We start from the raw sequence: 26,957 nt of genomic DNA, 5'->3' as shown, positions 1-26,957 counted from the left end.
CTCCAAAATATATGTAACTAAACTCCAATAAGTCATAAGAAATAATTAGAGAGCAAGGAGTCATAACGCCACAACTAGTGAAATGAATACAAAATTTTATTGAATACACGATATTTAATAACACAAATAAAAACATGATGCAAGGATCTTAAAATACCATGCGTGAGCCATACAGAACAGTTAATATAAATCACAGGTATATAATATAGAATGCAGCAGGAAACATGTGTACATCACATCAAATTGGTAACTGTCCAATAGTGCTACAGCATGATAGCGTCAAACCATATAGCATTAAGGTATAAAGTGCATATAAGACTTGTAATAAGGCACAAAAAGAGCCTAGTACCAGAGGGAGTAATTAGAAAGATGTTAATTTGTAGCAGGACTTCAAAGGGACCAAGGAACCTCGGGGCAAATTTGCATGACGGCACCCTCAGCCGGATATTCCTAGAAGACAGCCAGACTTTAGTCCCTGGAAGGAACTGCGGAGGAACCCGTCTTCTTGTATCTGCCTTTCTCTTCATGCGGTCCACCGCCAAGAGGATAGAAGATCGGGTCTGTTGCCATATCTGTAGAAAGTCCCTGAAGGTGGAGTCGGCTGCAGGCACCTGGGACATTGTAGAAACAGGAAGAGGTATACGAGGATGTTGGCCGTAGACGATGAAAAATGGACTGGATGTGGTCGACTCACTGGTGTGGTTGTTATAGGAGAACTCTGCCCACGGGAGCAACTGCACCCAATCATCATAGCGCCTGGACACAAAGTGACGTAGGTAGTTCTCCATAATCTGGTTAACTCTCTCGACTTGCCCGTTGGACTGGGGATGATAGGCCGAAGAGAAGTCCAATTTCACACCAAGGAGGCCGCAGAGTGCTCTCCAAAACTTCGAGGTGAACTGGACACCTCTGTCCGAGACAATATGCAGGGGCAATCCGTGCAGACGGAAGATGTGCTGTATGAAGAGGTCAGCCAACCGCGTAGCAGACGGCAGAGCGGTCAACGGGATGAAGTGAGCCATCTTGGAAAATCGATCCACCACCACCCAGATCACACTGCAACTCGCAGAAGGAGGAAGATCCGTGACGAAGTCCATAGCGACATGTTGCCACGGGGCAACGGGCACAGGCAGTGGTTGGAGCAGGCCCGCAGGTCTGGAGTGAGCAACTTTATTTGCTGCACAGACTGTGCAAGAGGAGACAAAGTCCATGACATCCTTGGGCAGCGTGGGCCACCAGAACTGACGGGTGATTAAATCTTGGGTCTTACGAGCACCCGCGTGACCTGCCAGCTTAGAGTTGTGACCCCAGCGAAGAATTCTTCCTCGGTCAACCAGACGCACAAAAGTCCTACCCGGAGGAATGTCTCTGACTTGCAGGGGATTCACAGAGAAGATACAGGATGGGTCAATGATATTCTGGAGAGATTCCATGGCGTCCTCGGTTTCGAAAGATCTAGACAAGGCATCGGCCCTCACATTCTTGTCGGCGGGACGGTAGTGGAGTTCGAACCGGAACCGAGCAAAGAACAACGACCACCTGGCTTGACGAGGATTCAACCACTGGGCCGTCTGTATGTAGGTCAAATTCTTGTGATCCGTGAAGATCAGGATAGGATGAACCGCGCCTGCCAGTAGGTGTCTCCACTCCTGCAGAGCCAGTTTGATGGCCAGTAACTCCCGGTCCCCAATCGAGTAGTTAGGCTCTGCGGGAGAAAACAGCTTGGAATAGTAACCGCATACCACGGCCTTGCCTTTCGGTCTTTTCTGGAACAACAGTGCACCAGCACCCACCGAGGAGGCGTCCACCTCTAACGAAAACTGTAAGGATACGTCCGGATGGTGCAGAATGGAGGCAGATGTGAAGGCTTTCTTTAAGGATTCAAATGCGGCTTCAGCCTCCGGGGTCCACAACTTGGCATTCATACCTTTCTTAGTGAGGGTGGAGATAGGTGCTGTCAAATATGAGAAGTTGGGGATGAAGAGTCGGTAGAAGTTGGCGAATCCTAGAAAGCGTTGGATGGCCCTTAAGCCTTGGGGGCGTGGCCACTCCAGGACGGCCTTTACCTTCTGGGGATCCATCTTGAGACCCTGATCTGAGATAATATAGCCCAGGAAGGATAGAGACTTCTTCTCGAACACACACTTCTCCAATTTGGCGTAAAGTCGATTCTCTCTTAGACGGAGCAACACCTGGCGGACATGACTTTGATGAGTTACTGGGTCTGGGGAAAAAATCAGAATGTCATCGAGATACACCACAACACAAACATACAGGAGATCACGAAAAATGTCATTGACAAATTCTTGGAATACTGCGGGAGCGTTACACAGGCCGAAGGGCATGACTAAGTATTCGTAATGCCCATCACGAGTATTAAAGGCAGTCTTCCACTCGTCACCTCGACGAATCCGGATTAGATTATAGGCCCCCCGCAGGTCCAGTTTAGAAAAAAAATTTGCCCCTCGTATGCGATCAAACAGTTCAGAAATTAAAGGCAGAGGATACCTGTTCTTCACCGTGATCTGGTTTAGACCTCGGTAGTCGATGCAAGGTCGTAATGATCCATCTTTCTTTTTAACAAAGAAGAACCCTGCTCCGGCCGGGGATGAAGATTTACGAATGAAACCCCTCTCCAGGTTCTCCTTGATGTAAGCCGACATGGACTGGGTCTCTGGCAAGGAGAGAGGATACACTCTACCACGAGGAGGAGACGATTCCGGAACCAGGTCGATTGGGCAGTCATATGCCCGGTGTGGCGGCAAGGTCTCGGCCTCCTTTTTATTGAAGACATCGCCGAACATAGAGAAACAGAGGGGAAAACCTGCCAACGACTGAAGAGGAGCGGGCTGTGGCGACTGGATGTGACTCAGACAGCGGTCAAGACACTTCGGACCCCACTGGAGAACCTCTCCAGAGTTCCAATCCAGGACGGGGGCGTGCAGACGAAGCCAAGGCAACCCCAGCAGCACGGGGTTGACGGCCTTGGACAGGACGAACAGAGAGATGATCTCAGCATGAAGGGCTCCCACTTGGAATTTCAACGTCTTGGTTACGGACACAACTGGGTCTGGTAATGGCAGTCCATCCACCGAGGCAATGATCAGTGGCCTTTCAAGCGGGATAGTGGGCAACTGTAGGAGATCCACAAGATCCTGGCAGATGAAGTTGGCTGCAGAGCCGGAGTCCAGATATGCGGAGACCTGATGAGACCTCTCGCCAGCAATAATGGTTACAGGGATAAATAGTTTGGAGGAGAGTTCTTGCTTCAATGTGTTGACGCCCAGGGTTGTCTCTCCAACCAAGCCTAGGCGCTGGGGTTTTTTGGCTTGTGAGGACACAGACGCACGACGTGGCCAGCGAGGCCGCAATATAAGCACAGTCCAGAGGTGCGCTTGCGCTGTTTCTCCTGGACCGATAATTTTAGTCGGTCAACTTGCATCGGAACCTCAGGCAAAGCGATAGAAGCAGGCAGGAGGGGTTGCTGAAAGTTGGGCGCCAGTCTAGGACGCGGGCGCTCCTGACGAACCTCATGGGATCTCTCCCTCAGCCTTATGTCAACCCGAGTGGCAAGCAGAATCAAGTCGTCCAACGCGGGAGGCAGGTCTCGAGCAGCCAGTTCGTCCTTGATCTCGGGGGACAGGCCATGCCAATAGGATGCCACAAATGCCTCATTGTTCCAGGATAACTCTCCTGCCAGAGTCCGGAACTGAATAGTATACTCGCCCACGGAGTTGTCCTCTTGGCGAAGGTTGAAGATGGCGGTGGCGGCTGATGAGACTCGTCCTGGTTCCTCAAAAACGGTTCGGAATATTCGTGCGAACTCCTGGAAGTCTCGGGTCTCGGGTCCCTGACGTTCCCAGATAGGGTTAGCCCATGCCAGGGCCTTGCCGGTCAGGAGGGAGATGATAAATGCGATCTTGGCTCCATCTGACGGAAATGCCCGAGAGTGCAGGGTAAAATGAATGTGGCATTGGTTCAGGAACCCCCGACAAGCACTGGCGTCTCCATCGAACCTAGAGGGCAATGGCAGTGAGAACCGAGGGTCCGTACAGGAACTGCCAGGAGGAGCAACAGGAGGGCCGGCTTGAGGAACTTGTATAGAAGCAGGAATGGAGGCAACTAGCATCCCTAGCTGCTGCGCCATAGAGTCCACGGCCACGAGGAGCTGGTCCTGCCTAGCTCGGAGATCCAGCAGATCCGCCTGCATGGTTTGGGAGGGTGACAAGCCCTTGAATTGGCCAGCGGGGTCCAGGGCCAGAGCGTACTGTCACGATGTGGGGTGTGGACCCACTGGGCCGTACCGCGTAGCGGGGATGGCAGCTGGCCAAACCGGAAAGTACACAGTTCAATGGTTCAGCGAGAGTACCTGAGGCAATCGTAGGCAGTGGCGAGGCGGACACGTCCAGAATCAGGCGGTGGGAAGTCGTTCGGTGAGGCGTAGCAGGGTAGCGTAGACTGTAGCACAGCACGGTAGGCAGCACAGCACGGCAATAGCACTAGGTAGCACGGAAACAGGATACGGGATACGGAATACAGGAGCAAGGTACACTGGGAGGCTGGAAGACACTGGGAGACCATAAGCAAGACGAACAACGGGAAAACTAACAACAACGCTCTGGCAAAGGGCAAGAGGGCAGAGCCCTTTTTATAGCCCAGGGCATCCTGGACCAGATTGCAGTTTTTTGCAAAACGCGCGCACTGGCCCTTTAAGGCCGTGCACGCGCGGGCGCGCGCACCCGCCGGAGACACTCGGAACCCGGAAGAGAGTGCCGGCGCCTGACTGGGGGACGACGCTGCAGGCAGGTAAGCTGTCCATGGCCACGGCCGTCGGGGTTAACGACCGATCGACGGGCCGTGGCCATAGACGTTACACACAGAAGGGCACAGTACACATACCACTCGCTGTGATAAAGTCTATTGGTTGATGGTAAATACTCTGCTTTCTGTCTTTACTCTGGACCCTGGATACCCCATCTGTAAATGGCTGACTCCAACCTCCAACTGCTTTTTCTTACCAACTGTCATGCAACACCAGCCACGCCTCCTGCGCACGGAACAGTCCAAAAGGGGAAATTCTATGAGAGGAGGTAGAAGGGAATAATGGGAGAGTTCAGGAGGAAAAATAGTGGGGAATAAAGGGACGATACAGGGGCCGATCACTGGGCTTCATTTAAGAACAACTGTCTAAAGGTGGTACGGGTGGGAAAGACTGACATGATCTGACACTTGGTGCCAGAACACCACTCCCATTCCGCCACATACCTCCCCCTTCTTAAATCCACAGGGAGTCTAAATGGCCCTCTGGCGCGTCGACAGTGACCTGGGGGCCCGGTAATGAGGTTCTACGGCCATCAGTGTCCTGTTGCCGGGAGAGACCGTCATTTCCTAGGTCTCAGCCCTTCTTGTGGGAAACAACAAAATTATAGGATTGCAGAACCAAACTCCATCGCAACAACAGTCTCCCACAGTACGGTGCAGCCAACTAAGAGGATTATGATCTGTAATGACTGTGAATTCCCTCCCATAAACGTAGGGTTGCAGTTTTTTGAGGGCCCACACAATGGCCAGGCACTCTTTCTCAATTGTAGCTTAAGCCCACTCTCGGTACAGCAACTTATGGGAGAGGTAGGCAATGGGGTGCTCATGACCGGCTTAGTACTGCTCCCAGTCCAACATCGGAGGCATCTGTTTGTACTGGGAACCGCCGGTGGAAGCCAGGGGGGGCCAATACAGGGGATGATGCCAGGGCGGCCTTAAGGCTCACAAAGGCCTGGTCACAGTCAGGGGTCCAGGGCATATTCTTGTTGAACCTTTTGGCTGTGAGGTCTGTCAGGGGTTTGGCCAGGGAGCTGAAGTGAGGTATGAATTTTCGATAATACGCTGTGTCCCTAGGAATGCCCTGACCTGTTTCTGGTTAGTTGGCCGGGGCCACTGGAGAATGGCTTCCACTTTGGCCGGCTCAGGTGACCTAAATAGGAAACCTCAGTCATTCCCATTTGGCATTTGTCAGGGCGAATGGTCAGGCCTGCGAGCCTGATGCGCTCTAAGATTTGCACCACATGAGCCAAGTGTTCCTCCCAGGTCTCACTGAAGATGGCTATGTCATCCAGGTATGCCTTGGCATAGCCTTGACACTGCACAAGAATCCGATCGACCATTCTCTGGAAGGTCGCGGGCGCATTCTTCATCCCAAACGGCATGCCCGTAAATTCGAACAGGCCAAAAGGGGTGATGAAAGCGGAGCGCTCTAGGGCCTCTCTGGTCAGGGGAATCTGCCAGTAGCCTTTGCTTAGGTTCAGAGTAGACACGTAGCTTGTCCCCCCAAGCCTATCAAGCAGCTCGTTGATCCGGGGCATGGGATAGGCATCTGTTACAGTTACCTCGTTCAGCCTCCGATAGTCGACACAAAACCTCGTGGTTTTGTCCTTCTTGGGGACCAGCGCGATGCCAGCCGCCCAAGGGCTGTGAGATGGTACAATGATCGCCATCTCCAGCATCCCATCCACCTCCTTTCGCATCATGTCTAACACTGCGGGAGCCACGCGATATGCTGGCTGCCTCATAGGCCGGGCTCCCCCAGTGTCAACCTGATGGGAGACCATTGAGGTACGGCCTGGACGCGTGGTGAACTGGGGTTCCTGCGCATCCAACACCTCCCCCATCTGTGTGCTCTGAGCAGGAGACAATTGGGACCCTAGCTGTACTTCTGCTATGCTCTGACCTTGTCGGGCTTCGGCTAGCAGGTCAGGGATGTGACCGGCATCGGGGTCATCCATGGGCGGACAACAGACGGCCATGGCAGTGACTTCCTGCTCCACATAGGCTTTTAATCTGTTAATATGATACAGGCGTATCCTGGTCCCTTCTTTGTCTAGGGCTATTGAGTAGTTAGTTTCCCCGTGCCGTCCAACTACTGTGAAGGGTCCTGCCCAGTTGGCTTGCAGCTTGTTACGCTTTCCGGGCACCAGAACTAATACCTTTGTTCCCACTTCTAACTCGCGGGGCCTGGCTCGCTGATCGTAACCTCGCCTCTGGCGTCCCTGAGCAACACGTAAATTCTCATGGGCCAAATCCAGCAATTTGGCCAGGCATTTCGCAGGTTGTGCACATATTCTACTACTGGGGCATCCGGGTTTGAGAAAGATCCCTCCCAACCTTCCCGGACTAAGTCCAAGGGCCCTCGGAGCTTCCTCGCGTATATCAACTCGAACAGGGAGAACCCGGAAGACTCATGCGGCACCTCTCTATAAGCGAAGAGAAACTGCTGCAGAGAGCGTTCCCAGTCCTTCCCCTCCGCGTGGACATACTGGAGCAAAAATTGCTTTAGGGTTTCATTGAACCTTTCGCACAGTCCATTCGTTTGGGGGTGATAGGTGGTAGTCCTAAGTGGACATACCCCAAACCGATTCTAGAGGGACTGCATCAGTTACCCTTGGAATTGGGAGCCTTGGTCGGTCAGCACCTCCTGCGGGAACCCTACCCTACTGAATATGTCCATCAGGCCATGGGCGACGTGCTCCGCATTCAGGGATGAGGGAGCCACAGCGTCAGGGTAGCGAGTAGCAAAATCTACCAGCGTTAGTATGTAGCGCTTCCCACTATGGCTGGGGTTGGGTAGCGGCCCTATCAGATCTATGGCTACCCACTGAATGGGTTCCCCGATAATGGTCATGGACTGGAGCGGAACTCCGCAAGGCGCTCCACCTAACCGTTGACATACGGGGCATGAGGCTCGGTACCGCTGTACTTCCTGTCCTGTGTCATCCCTGGCCAAAAGAAGTTTCGCTGGAGTCGGGTTTCCGGTTTTCCGAATGACGACGTGGCCTGCTGCTGGGATATCATGGGCCAGGGAGAACAAGTGGGATCGGTAGCGCAAGGGCACCATCAGTTGTTTAGTGGCAGTCCATGGGGCCTCGGGTGCTGTCATAGATTTTATGCGATATAATAATCCATTCTCCCATTAGTGCTGCTCTTGGGCGCCTTCTACAGGGGCTTGATCTGCAGCGCTACGGGCTGGGGCTAAGGAGGGGTCAGTGACCTGAGCTGTCCGTAGCTCTGCTCTATCCACCTCCCCCAAGTCTACCTGACAGTCAGTCTCATCTGTCGTGTTTGCAATGTCAGAGGTTGGTTCACTTACCACTGGTGGTTCTGGGAGTAGGATTGCTGAGACCAGAGCTTGGCTGCGGGTAACTGCGGCCACAAACTGGCTGCAGAGGTCGTTCCCCAAATCTTTCCGCAAGAGAGCTGCAGTGGTGAGGCCTTCCATCAGGCCAACGATGACCATTCCCTGGCCGGCACCCCAGTCCATAAGCACTCTGGCCAGGGGGATGTGGATCTGCTGTCCACCAGCCAGGACAACATTCATACGTCAATCTCTCAGGATCTGGGATTCTGGAAGTAAATCACGGCGCACAAGGGTGAGGGAGGCACCCGAATCCCTGAGCTTCCGGACGACCTGATGACCCACCACAATTAGCTGGAAATGGCTTAGCATGTTGGCCGGGGTATCGTGATCCACATCGCCTGCAACATGGAAGGCTACCTCCTCCACCTCAGGTGCATCTAAAAGGTAGTTGTGCTCACAAAGGGGATGATCCATCTCTGGGAGGTGAGCAACATGGTGTGGGGCCTGGCGTGGCCCTGGGTGCGGGGCTCGGTTCCGCGGGCACTTGAGCTGCATGTGACCAGCTTGGTTGCAGCGGAAGCAGCGGAAGGTCCCGTCCCCTTGGAGGGACTATGGCAGGCTTGGGCCGAAACGAGGGACGATTCAGTGGCAGTCGAGATGGTCCCACGGGATGGGGCAGAGGATGCTGAGTAGGTTGAAGGTCAGGACGGCTAGTACCTCTCCATCTGGGCCGGTTGGCCACAAACTGGTCCGCCAGGGTAGCTGCTTGCGTTGGGGTGTCTGGGCTCCGGTCAGTGACCCACTCATGAATCTCGGTGTCCATCTTCAGGAGGAGCTATTCCAGGATGAAGAGACTCTCAATAGCTTCTGTGCTGTTCGCCTGTTTTCCCCTCAGCCACTTAGTGCAGCTCTGCAGTAGCTGGGTAGCAAACTCTGCATAGGTGCTGTGGGCCGGGCACCCCATGGTCCGGAACTTGACTTGGTAGGTATCTGGGGTGATGGCGAAGCGCTAGAGCAGGGCCTCCTTCAGGTGGGAATAATCACGGCAGTCCTCCACACTTAGCGCCCGATAAACTTCCAAGGCTTTGCCCGTTAGGCTGGGACCCGCATACTTTGCCCATTCCAAGGTCGGAATGCTATGCACCTCCATGATAGACTCAAATACATGGAGCCCCTGGGTGCCTGGGGCGCTGGTGCACTCGTTGGGATGGGGATTCGCACAGGGATCCAGAGCACCGACTCCATTACGCAGGCTCTCTCGTGCTCGGCACAATTAGGGCCCAGAGCAGCTATCATCTCACCTATGAGAGTGGTGGTGGCCGAGGAGTGGGTGATGTGTAGGGACCCCCGACTGTCAGATCGGTCGCTGGGGCCGTTCCCCTCTTTCTTGTCGTCCTCTTCGTCACTCAACTCGTGGTGCACTCTGTCCCACACAAGGAGCTTGCTTGCCTTTACCTCAGTCTACTCAAACTGGATCCCTTGAACTTGGCAAAGCTCCTGCAATGTCCTCTTTGTTTTTTTGAGGTAGGGGCTGCTGCTGGGGTCCACCGGAACACCTTGGCTGTCGGAAGACATTTCTGGGGTCAAAGCAGGCGTCGTATACTGTGTGCACTCCCTCTGCTGTTTTTGACTATCTGGCCGCGAAGCGCTGGATGGTACCAGGAGTACCTGTCACCTGTCGCTTCTCCGTTGTATGGGCTGGATTATTATCCCACCGCTGCCACCAAATGTGGTGATATCGGGTGTTTGGTATCACCGTTGTGGGTGAAATAATCCAGGCGGACACAGAAAATAGTTTAACAGTTAAAACAGCGTGTTTATTTGAAGGAGACACAGAGGGGCACAGTACACATACCACTCGCTGTGATAAAGTCTATTGGTTGATGGTAAATATTCTGCTTTCTTTCTTTACTCTGGACCCTGGATACCCTATCTGTAAATGGCTGACTCCAACCTCCAACTGCTTTTTCTTACCAAATGTCATGCAACACCAGCCACGCCTCCTGCGCACGGAATAGTCCAAAAGGGGAAATTCTATGAGGGGAGATACAGGGGAATAATGGGAGAGTCTAGGAGGGGAAATAGAGTAGAATAAAGGGACGATACAGGGGGCGATCAACGGGCTTAATTTAAGAACGACTGCCTAAAGGCGGTACGGCTGGGAAAGACTGACATGATCTGACCATTCCCGTTCCGCCACACATCCTCAGTCAGAAATTCCTTATCAATATCATCCAAACATTTCTCAACATACCCAAAGCATTCTCTATAATTGTAAAGGATCTGCCAGACACAACTTCTGTGTCGACGCCCATAGGTAATCAGTCTGCACCTGCTTCTATGTCTGTGAGACTGACTCCATCTTCCACCACCCAGGATGGCAGGCTTAGGAGTGGGAGAGCCTATCACAGCCTGGCCAGACGGAGCTAGCTCCCGCCCTCTGTCTATTTATACCTGCCTTTCCTGTTCCTCCTTTGCTTGTGATTCTTCTCTTCTGGTTTCCTGGCCCTGCTGCAGCTTCTTGAACTACTGATCCTCTGCTTGTGATTGACCTTGGCTTTACTGACCACTCTTCTGCTCTGCGTTTTTGTACCTCGCTCATCTCCTGGTTTGACTCGGCTCGTTCACTTCGCTTGTTGCTCACGGTGTCCCCGTGGGCAACTTCCCCATTTCCCTGGCTTCTTTGTACCCTTGTCTGTTTGTCTGTCGTGCACCTATTGAGTGTAGGGACCGTTGCCCAGTTGTACCCCGTCGCCTAGGGCGGGTCGTTGCAAGTAGGCAGGGACTGAGTGGCGGGTAGATTAGGGCTCACCTGTCTGTCTCCCTACCCCATCATTACAATAATGACTCGAAATACATTAATCTTCCAACAAAGATATAGTCAATTTTCATACACCCTTGCCAAATTCATAGATACCACTACTACTCACAACACACTCAATCCAGGCATGATTCGCGAAAGGCATACTCCTCCTTTTGAAATACAGGATTGTCATGGAAGTGGAAAGGAACATAAATTACATCTTGGAACACGCATTTCCACTATTACTAAAATAAGTATAACCAAAAGAACCATTGTTACTTTCACGAAAGGCATCTTATAAACCAAATAAACAATTTCAAACTGTTTCCCAGTACTTCAACCCCCGGAACTCCCACCACTACTAGTAGCATTACCCATATCCCCAGAATAAATAGTACAATTAAAGTCACCAACTAAAATGGTATTATCACGACTCCCCATAAAGTAATACAGTTTTTCAAACACCTCTGCTATTTCTTTTCTCCCAGTAGGAGCATAAACATTAATTAACTTTTAAGAAACCACTTTATGTTGAAAGTTCACTAATAATACCTGTCCTTGAACAATATAAATGACTTTTTAATAACAAAATCATGTCCCCTGAATACGACCCCTACCCCAGAGTGGCGGATTAAGTAGACCATAGGCCCTGGGCTTTTCCCCAAACGTAGGACCCCCTTCACATCCTCCTGACAAGGGGAATGGTAACACCCATCTGTCTACTAGTCCTGGGTAACACTGAGACTTTTTCTGGAATACAAGGATTTCCTATAATAGACATGTCAGGAGAGGTGACAGCTCCTCTATAAATACAGTGACTTACAGGTGACGTCTTCTCTGATAGGAGCCGTTCTCTTTGCTTTTCTTCTTCATCTGGCACAAACCATTATGGTGACTTCTACTGACCACTACAGAGCTTCCTGCTGAAACCTCTTTGTCCCTCAATTCTTCAGCCATTTCCAGCCTCTATAGCAACAAAAAAATTCAGACACCAAACCCCCTAAATTATTCCAGACCGCAGACCAGACCCATAAGCAAATTTAGATCCCAGGCCCATACATTAACTCAGACTAATAAATTCAGACCCCAGACCAGACCCGAGAATACATGCAGACCCCAGACTTTCTAAATTATTGCATACCGGAGACCAGACCCCGCTAAATAAATACAGACCCAGAACAAGCACCCTAAATAAATACAGACGCTAGACCAGAGCCTCTAAATACAGACCTCAGACCAGACCCCTAAATACAGACCCCCAGACCTGACAACCCTAAAGTAATAAAGACCCCAGACCTGACCCCCTAAACTAATAAACACCTCAGGATAGACCCCTAAATACAGACCCCAGATGCCCTAAACTAATACAGACCCCAAACCCCCTAAATACAGAGCACTAAACTCATACAGACCCCAGACCAGGCCCCCTAAATACAGACCCCAGACCAGAACCCTAAATACAGACCCTAGACCATTTAAACTAATACAGACCCCCTAAATACAGACCCAGACCCCTTATAATAAAACAGACCCCATATACTTACGTAGCAGCACACAGTCTTCTCTATGGAGTCTTGCTGCTGTACTCTCTTGTTTAAGGACCTGCCTACATGGTCATGTGACCTGCAGGTCTTTCAACAGTTACAAGAACTGCAAACATGAGATCATCTCATCTTATCTCTGCATACCCTTTTGCAGGACATACACAATCCAGTTTTGTCTCGGTTTTTGCTGCTATTTGCGGCAAAAAACATGACAAAACTGCAATGTACTTTGGACGGCCTCGACCCCTCAAGAGCCTTAGACCCCCGGGCGGAACCTCCAAATGCCCCCATAGTGATCTGCCACTGCTACCCCACCATTTTTTCTATTGACCCAGACCACACAGAAGGTTCCAATGGCTAGGTTGCATTAATAGGTTCCTCTTCTAAGTTACACTCCTGCAAACATAAAACCATACCTCCCAACCGTCCTGGATTAAGCGGGACAGTCCTGGATTCTGGCCGGTGTCCCACTGTCCCGGGCAGCCAGTGGTACATCCAGGTGTCAACTGTATCTGCGTCCCCAGGACACAGATACAGTTGATTCCAATGCTGAAGCAAGGAACAATGCTTGAGTTCCATGCTTCAGCATTAGTACAGAGCGGAGGAGCAGAAGGAGCTCCTCCACTCGTCAAGGGCTCCACAGGCACAGCGCTACTTAGCCAATAATTTACAATGGGCTGTTAGCTCTAACTCAGCCAATTACATACAATGTTGAGTTGGTCGTGCTGAGCCAATCCCGAGCTTTTTACATATAAGACTACAATCTCACATAACAAGCAACGTCACCACGACTGATGGGTCATAATGACCCCACAGCTGCCATAACACCAGTCTATTCCTCATACCAAAAATGGTAAATAAACTCTGTTCCCAGACGGTATGGGGCGGCAGACTCATTTCTCATAATTAAGAACTGGTAAATATTTATCTATATTCTCTATAACAAAGAATTATAACATTAGCTAAGGAACAAAAACATATAATTGTTCAGACAATCCAAAAATGAATTTACTTCAAACAGATGATTCTTCAAAATACAAAATGGATTCTTTAAGATATAAAATCGATAATCCATGCAAGATGGAATAACATAGCCATACTTAGAAAATGGAGTCTCATAACCACATTTTATTCACTTTCACAGCATTCAACGTGTCAATCCCCTCGTAGCCTCCTGGAGAATAGCATGGTGAGGTCCTTGATGAGATTGTGCAGCTCACGTGGTGCAGGTGCTGCCATATTTTGTCATAGTGCACCACTCGACTCAAACGCAGTCCCCTGAAGTGAAGGAGCACCTTATGGATTTTGATTTTATTAGGATAATTTTTAGGGACCATGTCGCATTGGCAAAGCCCCTAAAATACCAGTACAATGGAAACCCCCAAATATTGACCCCATTTTTGAATTTATCTAAGGGTGTAGTAAGCATCAGGACTCCACGGGTGTTTCATAGAAGTTATAAACACCGGACCGTAAAAATGAAATATTGCGTTTTTTCCAATAAAATGTTGGTTTAGCCCCAAATTTTTCAATTTTCATTTATTCCGCAAACTGCAAAGAAGGGAAGATCCCAAAATAGTTGCAGAGTGTGTAAGAAAGGACAACACTTATAAGTGCTACACTTGCCCCAAAAAACCTGGCTCTTACATAAAGGATTGCTTCAAGGCGTACCACACATCTATGGATTATTAATTTTATTATTTATGTCCCCTTTTATTTTACTCTGATTTGCTTTTCACAACTTACATATGCCACAACATTATAAATTGAGATGCCAGTAAATACGGCCTAATTCAAATAAATTTAGCAAGAAAACCTGTGAGATCAAAATGCTAACTATACCCTTAGATAAGTTCCTTGAGGGGTATAGTTTCCTAAATGGGGTCACTTTTGGGAGGTTTCCACGGTTTTGGCCTCTCAGGGTCTTTGCAATTGCGACATAGCGCCTCAAACCAATTCAGCAAAATCTGAAATGGTGCGCCTTCCCGTGTAAGCCTTGTCGTGTGTCCAAACAGCACTTTATTACCACATATGGGGTATTGCCGTGCTCAGGAAAATTTGACTTACAAATGTTAGGGTGATTTTTCTCCTTTATCCATAGTGAAAATGAGAAAATCTGAGCTAAAAGTAAATTTTATTAGGAAAAATTTTGATTTTAATTTTAAGGGGCTAATTCCAATAAATTTAGCAAAAAAACCTGTGGGGTCAATATGCCCACTATATCCTTAGATAAGTTCCTTGAGGAGTGTATCTTCCTAAATGGGTGTTTCCACTGTTTTAGTCCCTCAGAGGCTTTGAAAATGCGACATAGCTCCCAAACACCAATCAAGCAAAATCAAAATTCCAAATAGCGCTCCTTCCATTGTAAGCCCTGCTGTGTGTCCAAACAGAAGTTTATTACTACATATGGGGTATTGCAATGCTCAGAAGAGTTTGTTTTACAAATGTTGGGGTGCTTTTTCTTCTTTATCTATTGTGAAAATGAAAAAATCTGAGCTAAAAGTACATTTTATTAGAAAAAATTTGGATTTTCATTTTCAGGGGCTAATTCAAATAAATTTAGCAAAAAAAAAACCTGTGGTGTCAAAATGCTCACTATACCCTTAGATAAATTCCTTGAGGAGTGTAGTTTGCCACATGGGGTGACTTTTGTGGGGTTTCTACTGTTTTGGTCCCTCAGGTGCTTTGCAAATGCAACATGGTGCCACAAACTATTCCATCAAAATATAAGCTCCAAAAGCCAAATGGTGCTTCTTCCCTTCTAAGCCCTGCCATGTGTCCAAACAGTAGTTTATGACCACATATGGGGTATTGTCGTAATCGAGAGAAATTGTTTTTCAGATCTTGGGGTGCTTTTGCTATTTTTTCCCTTGTAAAAATAGAAAATTTGTACGTTTTATTGGCAAAAATTTAGGTTTTTATTTTCATGGCCTAATTCTACTAAATTCAGCAAAAAAAAAAACGTGGGGTCAAAACACTCACTATACCCCTAAGTGAAGGGGTGTAGTGTGCCAAATTGTGTCTTTTTGGGGGTGTTTCCACTGTTTTGGCACCGCAAGACCTCTTCAAACCCGAAATATATTCGAATAAAAAGGAGACCCCAAAATTCACTAGGTGCACCTTAATATCTGATTCCCGTGTTTGAGTCTAGTAGCATACTAGGGCCACATGTGGGATATAAAACTGCATAATCTGGGCAATAAATATTGAGTTGCATTTCTAAGGTAAAACCTTTTGTGTTTCAGAAAAAAAATGATAAAAAATTAATTTCTATAAAAACATTTATGTTGGGTTTCTAATATATAGGGCCCTCAAAGCAACTTCAGAAATGAACTGGATGCTAAAAAATTAGGTTTTGGAAATTTTCTTGAAAATGTGAGAAATTGCTGCTAAAGCTATACACCTTGTAATGTTCTACCATAATAAAAGGATGCTACAAAAATTATGCCAACATATAGTAGACATTTGGTAAATATAAACTAGTAACTAGTTAGTGTCCCAAAGTGTTGGGGCTGAGGCGGCCTGAGTTTTCAGCGTTTTTCAGATAAGAGTTTTCCTGAGAAAATTAATATTTCTATGAAGCTGCATCCTATTCTTTAAAATATTTTCTGTTCGGGAATTAGGTTACTTTAGTTTGGGGTGCAGAAGGCGAAGCTTTGCCTCTCTTTGGCTCCAGTTTTTAAATTGGGCATAGTGCTGCACTGCCTCATTGAGGGCAGCTATCACTTGGTTTTACACTTATTTTCTGTGAAACCACATATGTATTTTTTCTTTCTTGGTATAAATTTCTCATTAATTTATTTCTTAGATGTCTTCAGCAGGTTCTGGCGACAGAGGTTGGGAGGAAGCTCCTCAGCAGAAACAGATACTCAAGATATTGGAGCATTTCAGCTGTTTAACAAGGGTCTGTGTACAGCCCCGGATCTGGTCTTTAACCGCTTGGCGCAAAATCACGTACATGCACGACATAGTAAGGCAGCCATTCGTGCATTCCGCTGTGTAACGTCCACCAGGGTTGTGAACCCACTGCGCCACTCCGCCATAACGGAGTAGCAGCTGGTCAAACAATATAGAACAGTCCCTGGTTGGTGGTAGTGAGAACACACAGCTCTGCTACATGTGTACACACAGCTCTGCTACACACATACACACAGACACACACACAGTTACAACAGGTGTGCGGGGGGGTTGCAAGGGGGGTCACGACAGAAGTGCCGTGGGGGGGGGTTGCGAGGGGATGGATTGCAAGGTTGCCGGCACGGGGGAATGCGAGAGGGGAGGCTGTGAGAGAGAGGGACAGACAGAGACACACACAGCTTACCTGCAGTGCGACCGGTATTCATAATGGTGCCGGCTTTAGCCCTACAAAACTGCTTCTATGGGGGGCGGAGCTTGCCGCTGACTGAGATGGCGGTGTAAGACAAGTTCTCCTGCATACCGAGTAGCTAAGTAGCGGCTCACAGCGACAGATCGCCTTGAAAAGAAGCGGAAAAAAGAGGGTTCCACTCCTTAAACTTCCTAGCACCGGGGAGCAACATGACTAAGAGGAGGGGAGCAAAGGTAGAGCTGAAAAAGCTCCCGGACTACTTCCCAGCGACGGATCGCATCCAAGATGGCGCCGGCTCGCCTCATGAGAGGGAAGACTCGCGTCCCTGTGCCTCAACAACGGCTAACCCAGGTCAGTCAGCAGACAGGGATATTTCTATCCAGGGGAGCTCAAAAGATGTGGGCACCCCGGCCAAACGGGGGGCGACTCGTTCAGCACCCTCCCCGCCTAACAGCATGAACCCGGGTCAGGAGAAAGCACAGTCCCCTGCTCCATTAACGGCCTGCGTGGGCGGCCCCACAGCAACCAGCGTTCCTGAAATGGCGGCCATCTCAGACGATGCACCCCTTACTACTGCACCGAAAAAGGCCATACTTACAAATGGACACAGCCAGGTCTGAAACGCTGATGAAGGCGAGTGAGCAGGTGCTTTAAATAATAATAGCCACTCCCACTAGTCTTGAGGGGAGTGGTATGTGGTGCATGGGATGTGTAGTAAGAAATAATAAATGAATAGTGTATGTGCAAGTGTAATAATGTGAGTGAAATATAGGGGGCAGTAATGAGTAAAGTGCCTAAAAAATAAATAAAATAAATAATGGGATGCAAGTGTGTGAAACATGGAGGAATAGTGTGTAAGTCATGAGGCGCAACGTAACTAGCCAGGTAGAAGCCTATTTGTGACGCCTTGATAATTCATAGAGCGGGCTACCCTGCTTGCTAGGCCAAACAACAACACACCATGCTCTCCCAGCATCAAAGACCTGGCTGTGTCCAAAAGAAGCGAATATAAGTAATAATGAAAAATACCTGGGGTATTAGTGATCATTTTGGCCAAAAGGACGCAAGCTCGCAATCCACGACAAGGATCCCCAGACTTGCGAGTCCCTAACTGGAGCGAAAAGCTCCTGATGTACAGACAAAACAGATAAAAACAAGGACATTTATGCAACAACACCGAAAAAGGCCATACTTACAAATGGACACAGCCAGGTCTGAAACGCTGATGAAGGCGAGTGAGCAGGTGCTTTAAATAATAATAGCCACTCCCACTAGTCTTGAGGGGAGTGGTATGTGGTGCATGGGATGTGTAGTAAGAAATAATAAATGAATAGTGTATGTGCAAGTGTAATAATGTGAGTGAAATATAGGGGGCAGTAATGAGTAAAGTGCCTAAAAAATAAATAAAATAAATAATGGGATGCAAGTGTGTGAAACATGGAGGAATAGTGTGTAAGTCATGAGGCGCAACGTAACTAGCCAGGTAGAAGCCTATTTGTGACGCCTTGATAATTCATAGAGCGGGCTACCCTGCTTGCTAGGCCAAACAACAACACACCATGCTCTCCCAGCATCAAAGACCTGGCTGTGTCCAAAAGAAGCGAATATAAGTAATAATGAAAAATACCTGGGGTATTAGTGATCATTTTGGCCAAAAGGACGCAAGCTCGCAATCCACGACAAGGATCCCCAGACTTGCGAGTCCCTAACTGGAGCGAAAAGCTCCTGATGTACAGACAAAACAGATAAAAACAAGGACATTTATGCAACAACACCGAAAAAGGCCATACTTACAAATGGACACAGCCAGGTCTGAAACGCTGATGAAGGCGAGTGAGCAGGTGCTTTAAATAATAATAGCCACTCCCACTAGTCTTGAGGGGAGTGGTATGTGGTGCATGGGATGTGTAGTAAGAAATAATAAATGAATAGTGTATGTGCAAGTGTAATAATGTGAGTGAAATATAGGGGGCAGTAATGAGTAAAGTGCCTAAAAAATAAATAAAATAAATAATGGGATGCAAGTGTGTGAAACATGGAGGAATAGTGTGTAAGTCATGAGGCGCAACGTAACTAGCCAGGTAGAAGCCTATTTGTGACGCCTTGATAATTCATAGAGCGGGCTACCCTGCTTGCTAGGCCAAACAACAACACACCATGCTCTCCCAGCATCAAAGACCTGGCTGTGTCCAAAAGAAGCGAATATAAGTAATAATGAAAAATACCTGGGGTATTAGTGATCATTTTGGCCAAAAGGACGCAAGCTCGCAATCCACGACAAGGATCCCCAGACTTGCGAGTCCCTAACTGGAGCGAAAAGCTCCTGATGTACAGACAAAACAGATAAAAACAAGGACATTTATGCAACAACACCGAACTCGCAAGTCTGGGGATCCTTGTCGTGGATTGCGAGCTTGCGTCCTTTTGGCCAAAATGATCACTAATACCCCAGGTATTTTTCATTATTACTTATATTCGCTTCTTTTGGACACAGCCAGGTCTTTGATGCTGGGAGAGCATGGTGTGTTGTTGTTTGGCCTAGCAAGCAGGGTAGCCCGCTCTATGAATTATCAAGGCGTCACAAATAGGCTTCTACCTGGCTAGTTACGTTGCGCCTCATGACTTACACACTATTCCTCCATGTTTCACACACTTGCATCCCATTATTTATTTTATTTATTTTTTAGGCACTTTACTCATTACTGCCCCCTATATTTCACTCACATTATTACACTTGCACATACACTATTCATTTATTATTTCTTACTACACATCCCATGCACCACATACCACTCCCCTCAAGACTAGTGGGAGTGGCTATTATTATTTAAAGCACCTGCTCACTCGCCTTCATCAGCGTTTCAGACCTGGCTGTGTCCATTTGTAAGTATGGCCTTTTTCGGTGTTGTTGCATAAATGTCCTTGTTTTTATCTGTTTTGTCTGTACATCAGGAGCTTTTCGCTCCAGTTAGGGACCCGCAAGTCTGGGGATCCTTGTCGTGGATTGCGAGCTTGCGTCCTTTTGGCCAAAATGATCACTAATACCCCAGGTATTTTTCATTATTACTTATATTCGCTTCTTTTGGACACAGCCAGGTCTTTGATGCTGGGAGAGCATGGTGTGTTGTTGTTTGGCCTAGCAAGCAGGGTAGCCCGCTCTATGAATTATCAAGGCGTCACAAATAGGCTTCTACCTGGCTAGTTACGTTGCGCCTCATGACTTACACACTATTCCTCCATGTTTCACACACTTGCATCCCATTATTTATTTTATTTATTTTTTAGGCACTTTACTCATTACTGCCCCCTATATTTCACTCACATTATTACACTTGCACATACACTATTCATTTATTATTTCTTACTACACATCCCATGCACCACATACCACTCCCCTCAAGACTAGTGGGAGTGGCTATTATTATTTAAAGCACCTGCTCACTCGCCTTCATCAGCGTTTCAGACCTGGCTGTGTCCATTTGTAAGTATGGCCTTTTTCGGTGTTGTTGCATAAATGTCCTTGTTTTTATCTGTTTTGTCTGTACATCAGGAGCTTTTCGCTCCAGTTAGGGACTCGCAAGTCTGGGGATCCTTGTCGTGGATTGCGAGCTTGCGTCCTTTTGGCCAAAATGATCACTAATACCCCAGGTATTTTTCATTATTACTTATATTCGCTTCTTTTGGACACAGCCAGGTCTTTGATGCTGGGAGAGCATGGTGTGTTGTTGTTTGGCCTAGCAAGCAGGGTAGCCCGCTCTATGAATTATCAAGGCGTCACAAATAGGCTTCTACCTGGCTAGTTACGTTGCGCCTCATGACTTACACACTATTCCTCCATGTTTCACACACTTGCATCCCATTATTTATTTTATTTATTTTTTAGGCACTTTACTCATTACTGCCCCCTATATTTCACTCACATTATTACACTTGCACATACACTATTCATTTATTATTTCTTACTACACATCCCATGCACCACATACCACTCCCCTCAAGACTAGTGGGAGTGGCTATTATTATTTAAAGCACCTGCTCACTCGCCTTCATCAGCGTTTCAGACCTGGCTGTGTCCATTTGTAAGTATGGCCTTTTTCGGTGTTGTTGCATAAATGTCCTTGTTTTTATCTGTTTTGTCTGTACATCAGGAGCTTTTCGCTCCAGTTAGGGACTCGCAAGTCTGGGGATCCTTGTCGTGGATTGCGAGCTTGCGTCCTTTTGGCCAAAATGATCACTAATACCCCAGGTATTTTTCATTATTACTTATATTCGCTTCTTTTGGACACAGCCAGGTCTTTGATGCTGGGAGAGCATGGTGTGTTGTTGTTTGGCCTAGCAAGCAGGGTAGCCCGCTCTATGAATTATCAAGGCGTCACAAATAGGCTTCTACCTGGCTAGTTACGTTGCGCCTCATGACTTACACACTATTCCTCCATGTTTCACACACTTGCATCCCATTATTTATTTTATTTATTTTTTAGGCACTTTACTCATTACTGCCCCCTATATTTCACTCACATTATTACACTTGCACATACACTATTCATTTATTATTTCTTACTACACATCCCATGCACCACATACCACTCCCCTCAAGACTAGTGGGAGTGGCTATTATTATTTAAAGCACCTGCTCACTCGCCTTCATCAGCGTTTCAGACCTGGCTGTGTCCATTTGTAAGTATGGCCTTTTTCGGTGTTGTTGCATAAATGTCCTTGTTTTTATCTGTTTTGTCTGTACATCAGGAGCTTTTCGCTCCAGTTAGGGACTCGCAAGTCTGGGGATCCTTGTCGTGGATTGCGAGCTTGCGTCCTTTTGGCCAAAATGATCACTAATACCCCAGGTATTTTTCATTATTACTTATATTCGCTTCTTTTGGACACAGCCAGGTCTTTGATGCTGGGAGAGCATGGTGTGTTGTTGTTTGGCCTAGCAAGCAGGGTAGCCCGCTCTATGAATTATCAAGGCGTCACAAATAGGCTTCTACCTGGCTAGTTACGTTGCGCCTCATGACTTACACACTATTCCTCCATGTTTCACACACTTGCATCCCATTATTTATTTTATTTATTTTTTAGGCACTTTACTCATTACTGCCCCCTATATTTCACTCACATTATTACACTTGCACATACACTATTCATTTATTATTTCTTACTACACATCCCATGCACCACATACCACTCCCCTCAAGACTAGTGGGAGTGGCTATTATTATTTAAAGCACCTGCTCACTCGCCTTCATCAGCGTTTCAGACCTGGCTGTGTCCATTTGTAAGTATGGCCTTTTTCGGTGTTGTTGCATAAATGTCCTTGTTTTTATCTGTTTTGTCTGTACATCAGGAGCTTTTCGCTCCAGTTAGGGACTCGCAAGTCTGGGGATCCTTGTCGTGGATTGCGAGCTTGCGTCCTTTTGGCCAAAATGATCACTAATACCCCAGGTATTTTTCATTATTACTTATATTCGCTTCTTTTGGACACAGCCAGGTCTTTGATGCTGGGAGAGCATGGTGTGTTGTTGTTTGGCCTAGCAAGCAGGGTAGCCCGCTCTATGAATTATCAAGGCGTCACAAATAGGCTTCTACCTGGCTAGTTACGTTGCGCCTCATGACTTACACACTATTCCTCCATGTTTCACACACTTGCATCCCATTATTTATTTTATTTATTTTTTAGGCACTTTACTCATTACTGCCCCCTATATTTCACTCACATTATTACACTTGCACATACACTATTCATTTATTATTTCTTACTACACATCCCATGCACCACATACCACTCCCCTCAAGACTAGTGGGAGTGGCTATTATTATTTAAAGCACCTGCTCACTCGCCTTCATCAGCGTTTCAGACCTGGCTGTGTCCATTTGTAAGTATGGCCTTTTTCGGTGTTGTTGCATAAATGTCCTTGTTTTTATCTGTTTTGTCTGTACATCAGGAGCTTTTCGCTCCAGTTAGGGACTCGCAAGTCTGGGGATCCTTGTCGTGGATTGCGAGCTTGCGTCCTTTTGGCCAAAATGATCACTAATACCCCAGGTATTTTTCATTATTACTTATATTCGCTTCTTTTGGACACAGCCAGGTCTTTGATGCTGGGAGAGCATGGTGTGTTGTTGTTTGGCCTAGCAAGCAGGGTAGCCCGCTCTATGAATTATCAAGGCGTCACAAATAGGCTTCTACCTGGCTAGTTACGTTGCGCCTCATGACTTACACACTATTCCTCCATGTTTCACACACTTGCATCCCATTATTTATTTTATTTATTTTTTAGGCACCTTACTCATTACTGCCCCCTATATTTCACTCACATTATTACACTTGCACATACACTATTCATTTATTATTTCTTACTACACATCCCATGCACCACATACCACTCCCCTCAAGACTAGTGGGAGTGGCTATTATTATTTAAAGCACCTGCTCACTCGCCTTCATCAGCGTTTCAGACCTGGCTGTGTCCATTTGTAAGTATGGCCTTTTTCGGTGTTGTTGCATAAATGTCCTTGTTTTTATCTGTTTTGTCTGTACATCAGGAGCTTTTCGCTCCAGTTAGGGACTCGCAAGTCTGGGGATCCTTGTCGTGGATTGCGAGCTTGCGTCCTTTTGGCCAAAATGATCACTAATACCCCAGGTATTTTTCATTATTACTTATATTCGCTTCTTTTGGACACAGCCAGGTCTTTGATGCTGGGAGAGCATGGTGTGTTGTTGTTTGGCCTAGCAAGCAGGGTAGCCCGCTCTATGAATTATCAAGGCGTCACAAATAGGCTTCTACCTGGCTAGTTACGTTGCGCCTCATGACTTACACACTATTCCTCCATGTTTCACACACTTGCATCCCATTATTTATTTTATTTATTTTTTAGGCACTTTACTCATTACTGCCCCCTATATTTCACTCACATTATTACACTTGCACATACACTATTCATTTATTATTTCTTACTACACATCCCATGCACCACATACCACTCCCCTCAAGACTAGTGGGAGTGGCTATTATTATTTAAAGCACCTGCTCACTCGCCTTCATCAGCGTTTCAGACCTGGCTGTGTCCATTTGTAAGTATGGCCTTTTTCGGTGTTGTTGCATAAATGTCCTTGTTTTTATCTGTTTTGTCTGTACATCAGGAGCTTTTCGCTCCAGTTAGGGACTCGCAAGTCTGGGGATCCTTGTCGTGGATTGCGAGCTTGCGTCCTTTTGGCCAAAATGATCACTAATACCCCAGGTATTTTTCATTATTACTTATATTCGCTTCTTTTGGACACAGCCAGGTCTTTGATGCTGGGAGAGCATGGTGTGTTGTTGTTTGGCCTAGCAAGCAGGGTAGCCCGCTCTATGAATTATCAAGGCGTCACAAATAGGCTTCTACCTGGCTAGTTACGTTGCGCCTCATGACTTACACACTATTCCTCCATGTTTCACACACTTGCATCCCATTATTTATTTTATTTATTTTTTAGGCACTTTACTCATTACTGCCCCCTATATTTCACTCACATTATTACACTTGCACATACACTATTCATTTATTATTTCTTACTACACATCCCATGCACCACATACCACTCCCCTCAAGACTAGTGGGAGTGGCTATTATTATTTAAAGCACCTGCTCACTCGCCTTCATCAGCGTTTCAGACCTGGCTGTGTCCATTTGTAAGTATGGCCTTTTTCGGTGTTGTTGCATAAATGTCCTTGTTTTTATCTGTTTTGTCTGTACATCAGGAGCTTTTCGCTCCAGTTAGGGACTCGCAAGTCTGGGGATCCTTGTCGTGGATTGCGAGCTTGCGTCCTTTTGGCCAAAATGATCACTAATACCCCAGGTATTTTTCATTATTACTTATATTCGCTTCTTTTGGACACAGCCAGGTCTTTGATGCTGGGAGAGCATGGTGTGTTGTTGTTTGGCCTAGCAAGCAGGGTAGCCCGCTCTATGAATTATCAAGGCGTCACAAATAGGCTTCTACCTGGCTAGTTACGTTGCGCCTCATGACTTACACACTATTCCTCCATGTTTCACACACTTGCATCCCATTATTTATTTTATTTATTTTTTAGGCACTTTACTCATTACTGCCCCCTATATTTCACTCACATTATTACACTTGCACATACACTATTCATTTATTATTTCTTACTACACATCCCATGCACCACATACCACTCCCCTCAAGACTAGTGGGAGTGGCTATTATTATTTAAAGCACCTGCTCACTCGCCTTCATCAGCGTTTCAGACCTGGCTGTGTCCATTTGTAAGTATGGCCTTTTTCGGTGTTGTTGCATAAATGTCCTTGTTTTTATCTGTTTTGTCTGTACATCAGGAGCTTTTCGCTCCAGTTAGGGACTCGCAAGTCTGGGGATCCTTGTCGTGGATTGCGAGCTTGCGTCCTTTTGGCCAAAATGATCACTAATACCCCAGGTATTTTTCATTATTACTTATATTCGCTTCTTTTGGACACAGCCAGGTCTTTGATGCTGGGAGAGCATGGTGTGTTGTTGTTTGGCCTAGCAAGCAGGGTAGCCCGCTCTATGAATTATCAAGGCGTCACAAATAGGCTTCTACCTGGCTAGTTACGTTGCGCCTCATGACTTACACACTATTCCTCCATGTTTCACACACTTGCATCCCATTATTTATTTTATTTATTTTTTAGGCACTTTACTCATTACTGCCCCCTATATTTCACTCACATTATTACACTTGCACATACACTATTCATTTATTATTTCTTACTACACATCCCATGCACCACATACCACTCCCCTCAAGACTAGTGGGAGTGGCTATTATTATTTAAAGCACCTGCTCACTCGCCTTCATCAGCGTTTCAGACCTGGCTGTGTCCATTTGTAAGTATGGCCTTTTTCGGTGTTGTTGCATAAATGTCCTTGTTTTTATCTGTTTTGTCTGTACATCAGGAGCTTTTCGCTCCAGTTAGGGACTCGCAAGTCTGGGGATCCTTGTCGTGGATTGCGAGCTTGCGTCCTTTTGGCCAAAATGATCACTAATACCCCAGGTATTTTTCATTATTACTTATATTCGCTTCTTTTGGACACAGCCAGGTCTTTGATGCTGGGAGAGCATGGTGTGTTGTTGTTTGGCCTAGCAAGCAGGGTAGCCCGCTCTATGAATTATCAAGGCGTCACAAATAGGCTTCTACCTGGCTAGTTACGTTGCGCCTCATGACTTACACACTATTCCTCCATGTTTCACACACTTGCATCCCATTATTTATTTTATTTATTTTTTAGGCACTTTACTCATTACTGCCCCCTATATTTCACTCACATTATTACACTTGCACATACACTATTCATTTATTATTTCTTACTACACATCCCATGCACCACATACCACTCCCCTCAAGACTAGTGGGAGTGGCTATTATTATTTAAAGCACCTGCTCACTCGCCTTCATCAGCGTTTCAGACCTGGCTGTGTCCATTTGTAAGTATGGCCTTTTTCGGTGTTGTTGCATAAATGTCCTTGTTTTTATCTGTTTTGTCTGTACATCAGGAGCTTTTCGCTCCAGTTAGGGACTCGCAAGTCTGGGGATCCTTGTCGTGGATTGCGAGCTTGCGTCCTTTTGGCCAAAATGATCACTAATACCCCAGGTATTTTTCATTATTACTTATATTCGCTTCTTTTGGACACAGCCAGGTCTTTGATGCTGGGAGAGCATGGTGTGTTGTTGTTTGGCCTAGCAAGCAGGGTAGCCCGCTCTATGAATTATCAAGGCGTCACAAATAGGCTTCTACCTGGCTAGTTACGTTGCGCCTCATGACTTACACACTATTCCTCCATGTTTCACACACTTGCATCCCATTATTTATTTTATTTATTTTTTAGGCACTTTACTCATTACTGCCCCCTATATTTCACTCACATTATTACACTTGCACATACACTATTCATTTATTATTTCTTACTACACATCCCATGCACCACATACCACTCCCCTCAAGACTAGTGGGAGTGGCTATTATTATTTAAAGCACCTGCTCACTCGCCTTCATCAGCGTTTCAGACCTGGCTGTGTCCATTTGTAAGTATGGCCTTTTTCGGTGTTGTTGCATAAATGTCCTTGTTTTTATCTGTTTTGTCTGTACATCAGGAGCTTTTCGCTCCAGTTAGGGACTCG

Source organism: Rhinoderma darwinii, chromosome 1 (assembly GCF_050947455.1).
Source record: "Rhinoderma darwinii isolate aRhiDar2 chromosome 1, aRhiDar2.hap1, whole genome shotgun sequence".
NCBI classification, from domain to species: domain Eukaryota; kingdom Metazoa; phylum Chordata; class Amphibia; order Anura; family Rhinodermatidae; genus Rhinoderma; species Rhinoderma darwinii.
Note: the sequence above shows the minus strand (reverse complement) of the source record.